Source organism: Poecilia latipinna, unplaced genomic scaffold (genome assembly GCF_001443285.1).
Source record: "Poecilia latipinna isolate Pla-1442-1.1 unplaced genomic scaffold, P_latipinna-1.0 Scaffold1104, whole genome shotgun sequence".
In the NCBI taxonomy this organism is placed as follows: Eukaryota; Metazoa; Chordata; class Actinopteri; order Cyprinodontiformes; family Poeciliidae; genus Poecilia; species Poecilia latipinna.
Genome location: NW_015113720.1, coordinates 191,546 through 199,063, shown reverse-complemented (window position 1 = coordinate 199,063; position 7,518 = coordinate 191,546). Strand labels below are relative to the sequence as shown.

Genomic DNA, 7,518 nt, shown 5'->3' with positions numbered 1-7,518 from the left:
CAGGACAGCCCTTCCTCCTGCATGTTGGTGAAAACAAGAGCAGCACCAAAGACACTTCACCATCAGTGATCACAAGATCATCCAAGGTAGCTTTTGATGAACTTCCAAAGCACACTTCACCTTCAGTGCAAAGTACCATGAATTCCTCTACAACTTCTGTAAATTAATCCAGCCTACAGTTTTCAACATTGATGTGACTTGCACGACAATTGAGGAGTTTAAGATCCTTGCTTTTACTTTACCTGGCAGAGTGGACACTCTTTATTATGATGATCATTTAAACGCATACTGTATCAATAAGAGGATTTGTTTTGTTTTCTTCCAATTAAGGACTTGCAGTTTTCTGCATGGTCAGCATTGAAGGCCATATTGTCTTTGAGAGGGTACAGCCAACATTCTAGACAGGACAGTGTTGTCCATCTTCTACATCTTCAACCTCCAATGAGGCAGCCAAAACTTTGGTTCATTCAACGGTAAAACCATTCCTATAATTTTTTTTTTTTACAATGACATGGTTTTAAAGCAAGTTATGATTCACATTTGACAAAGGTGGTGATGTTTTCTCTTTACGTAATTAAAAACAGCTTTATTTATATATTATACCAGCTGTATTCAGAATGCCACACTATTTATATTCTCAGGAATTGTCCCATTTTTGATTTTGTTTTTAGTCGCTTCATTGGGATTAACCCAGAAAGGGATACAAAAGCAGGTCATGGGAAGATGGTATCCAAAAAGACAGGAAAGACCATTCAAAAGAAAAAGTGACGGTCAATGTTCAGGTTTCCACCCTCATCAAAAACCTGATGGACTTTGAGTGGCATCTCATTCAGGTTAGTTGTTGTCCTTTTCTATTCTTTGAAATCTTTCTGTTTCCATATTATTTAGGATCTAAATTATATTGTCTTTTTTTTCCATGTTGGACGGTGCTTTCATCTGCATCTAATAAAGTAAGTGCCACTTGGACTCTTGAAAACCATTAATAGTTCACATTTTAAAACTGTGTTAATAATAGAATTCCACATTATTTCAGCCATGTTGAAATTTAGATTTTGGAAGTAATTTTTCTTTGATTTGTTTAGTGATACCCAAAGCATGGATATTTCTTTAAGAACTGTGTTTTTATGTTAATAAGATTGTAGAAATTAATGAGTTAATCCCAGTTTATGTCGCTGTAAAATGAAAGACTTGCTCAGGAATATATTAATTACTTGAGTGAACCAAAATATTACAACTAGATGTTACCTGACTTAATATCTGTGTTTAACTGTCATTTGGGAAAGCCCAAATGACTCAAGTGTTCTAAACTTGGACCAGCTGGCAGCAGGCGAGGGGAGCTGGGTGTCAATACAGCGGGAGCAGATATCTCCGAAAACGTTGGAGCAATATTGCAATTAGGTGATGCACTGATGAGCCGAGCAGAAATGTGAGATTTATACATTTACATTCTCGCCTACAAACATTGTTTAAATCATGTTGTGTCACGGTTGCTAAACGCCGAGGTGGAGGCTAGGCAGCTAGCTGAAGGCTACAGCTTCTCTCTGCAATGCTCTCTGCCTTCGCAGGACCCCTCTTCCGTAGACCGGGTCGTTTCTCAAGCCCATGAAAGAATAAGCTTGAAAGGATGCAGACCCTGAACTCGGACACAAAGCTCTAGTGGTCTGGAACACTTGTTTTTATATGTATATTTTGCATGTCTTTTTTGTTTGCGTCTTTTCGTTGTTGTGTTTGTCTCGTGTTTGCTGCGCGTTTGCACATGTCGGCCACCGTAGTATTTTAACGATTCTGTATTTCAGTTCTGCTGGGCTCCATATGGTTATTTGTTATAAGTTGCATTGTGATCACTGTTATGTGTAGAGTGTTATGGGGTTCCCCTGTCTGACTCTGCTGACTCCCCCTCACATGTGATGGACCTGTCCTGTGGACGGGGGATCAGGGGAGTGGGAGGACCAGGACCGATACTGACAGAACACCGGAAGAGCGGAGAGTTCAGTGTGTTAGCAGTGAAGCTATTCAGTTGAGTGTAACGATTTGTTAGAGGGGCGAGCTGCAGCCTAAGGAATAGCAGCTCGCTTTTATTTCTAATAAACCCTGTTGACGGTACTACATCTGCGGTGTGTTGGCGTCATTAAAGTATTTACTTACAGTACACCACTTTAAAAGGTAATTACAGGATGGAAAAGGTAAATGTCCAGTAAAATACTGGTTTCTACAGACGCCGGTTTTTTTTTTTTTATTATTTTTTTTTTACCGTTTTTCTGAAAGAATGGTTAAAAAAAACTGGCGTCTGTTTACCGTTCTTCTTTCGAAAGAACGGTAAACTACTGGCAGCTACAGACGCCAGTATTTTACCGTTCTTTTACGGTAAACTACTGGCAGCTATAGACTTTTCACAAGACGTCAAACAACATCCGTTTAACATCCTAACATCCACTATCTATACATAATATAAACTGGACAAATTCCTCGCTGATTGATTCCAGTTTGACTACGAAGGTACGTGTTTTTTTTTTTGTTTTTTTTTTCTAGCCGTTAGTTGATATGCTAGGCTAGCAATAGTAATTTGTTAGCTGGCTAACATTACGTAGCCTTTCCGTTTTGGGAATAGAACGTATTTAGGCTCTAATCTTAATCACATTTTTATAGTATAGACTGAGGTTGCCACCCTCCATGGAAAATGCGTGATCGTTTTAAACCCTCCTCATTTACGCTAGTTTCACCACCCGCTCAGTAGCGACATGTCCTGTAGCCACATGTCCAAAACTTGACAGTTATGCCAAACACCCGCTGCTCCATCACGTCCTGAGAAGTTAAACTCTTACTACGATCAAGACATGAGGAGGAAGGCGCTGTTTTAGATAGATATTAACATTTCATTGGAGAAATGTGATTCTCTCTCTCTCTCTCTTTGCTCATTAACTTCACATTTCTCCAATGAATATTTATCAAATGTTATGATTAGAAGGTTAAGTTTCTTATACTTTGTTTTCCTGTGGTTGTAAACTTTGCAGTAGAAAATTGATAACATAGGAAAATAACTTTATATCCCTTTTAACAGGTTACACTTGATTCTGCTGTGGTGCCTGTGAAAACAAAGTGCATGAAGTTGTGCTGAGGTGGGAAAACCCTGTGGGTCACATGGTGGGACTTCTGCTTCAAACTGCTCATTACAGTGTACCACTGCCTCTGTCATCCACCAGTTCACTGCAGACTGGCACCCACCAAGTACCGTACATGGATGTCTTCTTAAATTGTAAACCCTGAGTACATAATGTTGAAATAAAATTTATGTCTTTTGTAACTACATTTTCTCTATCAATGACTTAAATTATTAACTGTGGTAATTATGTTTCTGTAATGTAGTAACCATGTAGTGTTTAATATAATTATTAAATAGATGTTTTAAAGAAACAGCCACAAACCTTATGTCTTTGCTCCACAATAGCAGCTTTAATTTTAGCATTTCCTCTCCTCCACATACTTTGTTGCCAGATGTGTAAAATTTACAAAAAGAAGTAATTTAAATGTAAATGTTGCACATATGTAGATTACTCGAGAGAAGCTATTAACAATAGTTTTTTACAGAACTCTACACAACATCAATTCATTTATTAATAGATACATATATTAACTACAGAATAGGTACACAAAGATTTCATTTCTAACAGCTACTAGCAGTAATGAGTGTTCATCCAAGAAGTGTGACTTGCAGGAGCAGGGAGGCTCTGTACTGGTTTCTCCTTTTAAATCAAGAGGCCCATGATAGTTTGACTAGGCAGCAGATGTCCCATAGCTGATTGACTGAACCTGCCATGGACAGAGGAACAAGACCATCCCAGATATGGTAGGTTGTCAGGTCGGCTACTGCTGAGAAAGATGGACAACAAAACAAATGGAGAAATTATGAATCACATCAGAATATTTAAATACTTTAATATATTTAAAATGTTTTTCTAAACAACAGTGTTGGAAGATGTAAGTGATTTTTGTGAAACTTAACACAGCACTGAAAGGAAGCGGTGTACGTGTATGTTTCCTAACTGTGGCTAAAGCTGCTGCTAGCTGGTTTACTCTCCGATCGGAGGCTGTTTATTATATACACAGTCAGAGAATGATGGATTGTCAATGAGTAATAACAGCTATCTAACACTTAAATGCTGTTATTAACCTTACCTTTTATTGTGTCCTTAAGATAATGAGTATTCGTGAATTTTTCAGTCAGGTTTCCTGAGGACTGTTGAACTGAGGCCGAAAGCCCCACGTAGGCAGGCATTCACATTCTGCACACGGATCGTTCTCTTTCCTGTTTATTGACCAATAGAGAGCTGCACGTAGAAGGCTGCCCACCTCATTTACATATCGACAAAGCAGAAATACAGCGAGGAAATAATACAGAAAACAATACAGAAATAAATACAGAAAACAATACAGAAATACAGAAAACAATACAGAAATACAGAAAACAATACAGAAATAAATACAGAAAACAATACATAAATACAGAAAACAATACAGAAATAAATACAGAAAACAATACAGAAATAAATACAGCAAATGGAAATATATATTTATTCTTTTATGTATTAGTATGTCAGTTTTGGTCCTCCATAAGGGAGACTAAAGGAACCTAGAGTAGAACAAAGGAAAATAACTAGAAACAAGAAATAAACAGAATTATCATGAAGAACAGATGTGGAAAACAAGGCAAAATTACATCGAAACAACTAAGGAACACCAAAAGAATCTGAGGAAGTTTTTGATGGAACAGCAGCCTTGGAGGACGCCAACGGTGGAGCAGAAACCTAGGAAGATGCTGCCGAACAGCAGCCTTGGAGGACGCTGGCAGCAGAGCAAGTACCTTGGGGGACGTTAGGGGCAGAGTGGGAACCTTGGGGATGCTGGGGAAATGTTCGTTCCAACCTCCTGAGCCTTGTCGCAGGTCCTGTCGACATCCTAGCTGACCTCACGAGCCTGGCTTGGAGGTCGATGGGACCTGCGACACTGGCAGTGGAGCAAGTATCTGCTGACGGCAGAGCAGGAACCGGGAGGCCGATGAGACCCATGACGAGGCTCCGGAGGCCAACGAGACACACAACGAAGCCCTGGAGGTCGGCCTGGAGACCAACGGGACTCGCTACAAAGCCCTGGAGGTCAGCCTGGAGACCAACGGGACTCGCTACAAAGCCCTGGAGGTCAGCCTGGAGACCAACGGGACTCGCTACAAAGCCCTGGAGGTCAGCCTGGAGACCAACGGGACTCGCTACAAAGCCCTGGAGGTCAGCCTGGAGACCAACGGGACTCCACACAAAGCCCTGGAGGTCGGCCAGGCGACCTATAGGACTCACCACGAAGGCCTGGAGGTCAGCCAAGAGACCTATAGGACTCGACACAAAGCCCTGAAGGTCAGCCAGGAAACCAACGGGACTCCCCACGAAGCCCTGGAGGTCGGCCAGGCAGCCTATAGGACTCGACACAAAACCCTGTAGGTCACCCAGGAGACCAACGGGACTCGGCACGAAGCCCTGGAGGTCAGCCAAGAGACCTATAGGACTTGACACAAAGCCCTGAAGGTCACCCAGGAGACCAACGGGACTCGGCATGAAGCCCTGGAGGTCAGCCAAGAGACCTATAGGACTTGACACAAAGCCCTGAAGGTCAGCCAGGAAACCAACGGGACTCGGCACGAAGCCCTGGAGGTCGGCCAGGCGACCTATAGGACTCGACACAAAACCCTGTAGGTCACCCAGGAGACCAACGGGACTCGGCACGAAGCCCTAGAGGTCGGCCAGGAGACCTATAGGACTCGACACGAAACCCTGAAGGTCAACCAGGAGACCAACGGGACTTGCCATGAAGCCCTGGAGGTCAGCAAGGAGACCAACGGGACTCGCCACGAAGCCCTGGAAGTCAGCCGGGAGACCAACGGGACTCGCTACGAAGCCCTGGAAGTCAGTCCGGAGACCAGCGAGTCTGATTGTCTGGTCACGAAGGAGACCTGAGTTCAACGGCGTCAAGTTCCCATAGCGCTGCAGTCCTGCGTGCCTCAAGCTCTCCTGCCAACATATTTCAAGCGATTAGCTCTTCCACCATCAGCCCCCCAAGTGTCAAGCTCCTCTGACACCACAGTCCTGCTGTCCTCAAGCTTTTCTGCCCCCGACAATCGGGTATGAAGCCTGGAGCCCTCATGACACTTCTTTATTTAGAAGTACCATGGTTGAACCCAGTACCTCAGATTGTCTGTTTTGTACATTTTCAGAAATGTATTGGTGAAGCCTCTGACCACACGTCTGAATATAGATGGCTGTTCCTGTGGCTGGTCTGTAACCGACTGGCTGTCTTCGTGGGTTTCCTCTTCAGATGCCTGCTGGTTCTGCTGCTCCTCTCTGTCCCTCAGCCTTTGGTTCAGCCGTTCCACTTCAAGCTGCAGGTCAGTATTTATGTGCTCCAAGGCGGTGTATTTCTGCTCCAAGTCAGTGTATTTCTGCTCCAAGGCAGTGTTACGCTTCTTTAAGGAGATGTTACGCCTCTTTAAGGAGGCGTTACCCTTCTTAAAGGAAGCGTTAAACTGCCTCAAAACAATGTTTTTTTCCTCCAAGGTGGTCTTTTTCTGCTTCAAGGCAGTGTTTTTCTGCTTCAAGGCAGTGTTTTTCTGCTTCAAGGAGGTGTTACGCTTCTCTAAGGAGGCGTTATGCTGCCTCAAAGCGACGTTTTGCTGCTCCAAGGTGATGTTATCCTGTCTGACGCTGCTGCAATACCTCTGCAGTTCATCGAATTGTTCCTGCAGATTGATAATTCTCTCCTCCAGGTCGTTGCTTCTCAGCCTCTCTGTCCTGCTTCTCTGCTCCAAGTTGTTGTTTCTATGCTGTAAGATGGCACTCATTTGCTCAAAGATGGTTTTTTCCTGCTCCATGATGGTGTAATTCTCCTTTAAATTTGTGTTTACTTCCAACTGTCTTTTAAGTTCCTCGTCTTTTTCCCTAAGCAACTGATCTTTTTCATATGCAGCTTGTTCCATGTTTTTAACTTGAATCTTCAGCTCCTCAATTGTTTTCATCATAGTCTGTCTCTCCATAGACATCGTGCTGGCTGTTTTCAAAATTCTTTCGAACTTCTCTGCTGTTTGGGACTCATTCTGGGAATGAGAAGATGACGCCTTACTGCTCGCACTCATTCTTGTTTCTTTTTTGATCAGACAAATTGAAAAACTGTTAGGTCGCCTCCTTGTACTAGCTCTCCGGCTTCTGCAATGGTTATGACCGTGCTGCTGTGTGATGTCACTCTTTCTCCACAAGAGTGACATCAATTCTCTTTGTGACATCAATTCTCTTTGTGACATCTATTCGCATGATGTCACAAATTGATGTGACTACCTCAGCAGGACAACTAGAAAACTGCTGAAGTTTGAATAAAAACAAACTTTACGGCTGAATGCAGGTCTGCTTAGCTGATGGCCATTGGCGACAGTTTAACTGGTAATATATCACCAGTTAAACTGGTGATATATTACCAGTTAAACTG

General features: G+C 42.8%; 2 long non-coding RNA genes across 2 annotated transcripts; one reads left to right on the top strand and one right to left on the bottom strand.

Moving 5' to 3' along the window:
• Positions 1-365: 365 nt before the first annotated feature.
• Positions 366-1,042, top strand: LOC106959641 (uncharacterized). Its single transcript, XR_001427403.1, has 3 exons — positions 366-473; positions 672-833; positions 952-1,042. It is a non-coding gene; the product is annotated as an uncharacterized LOC106959641 (long non-coding RNA).
• A 1,667-nt stretch (positions 1,043-2,709) lies between these two features.
• LOC106959642 (uncharacterized) lies at positions 2,710-4,362 on the bottom strand. Its single transcript, XR_001427404.1, has 2 exons — positions 4,174-4,362; positions 2,710-3,864 (listed from the first exon to the last, which is right to left on the bottom strand). It is a non-coding gene; the product is annotated as an uncharacterized LOC106959642 (long non-coding RNA).
• Positions 4,363-7,518: the final 3,156 nt, after the last annotated feature.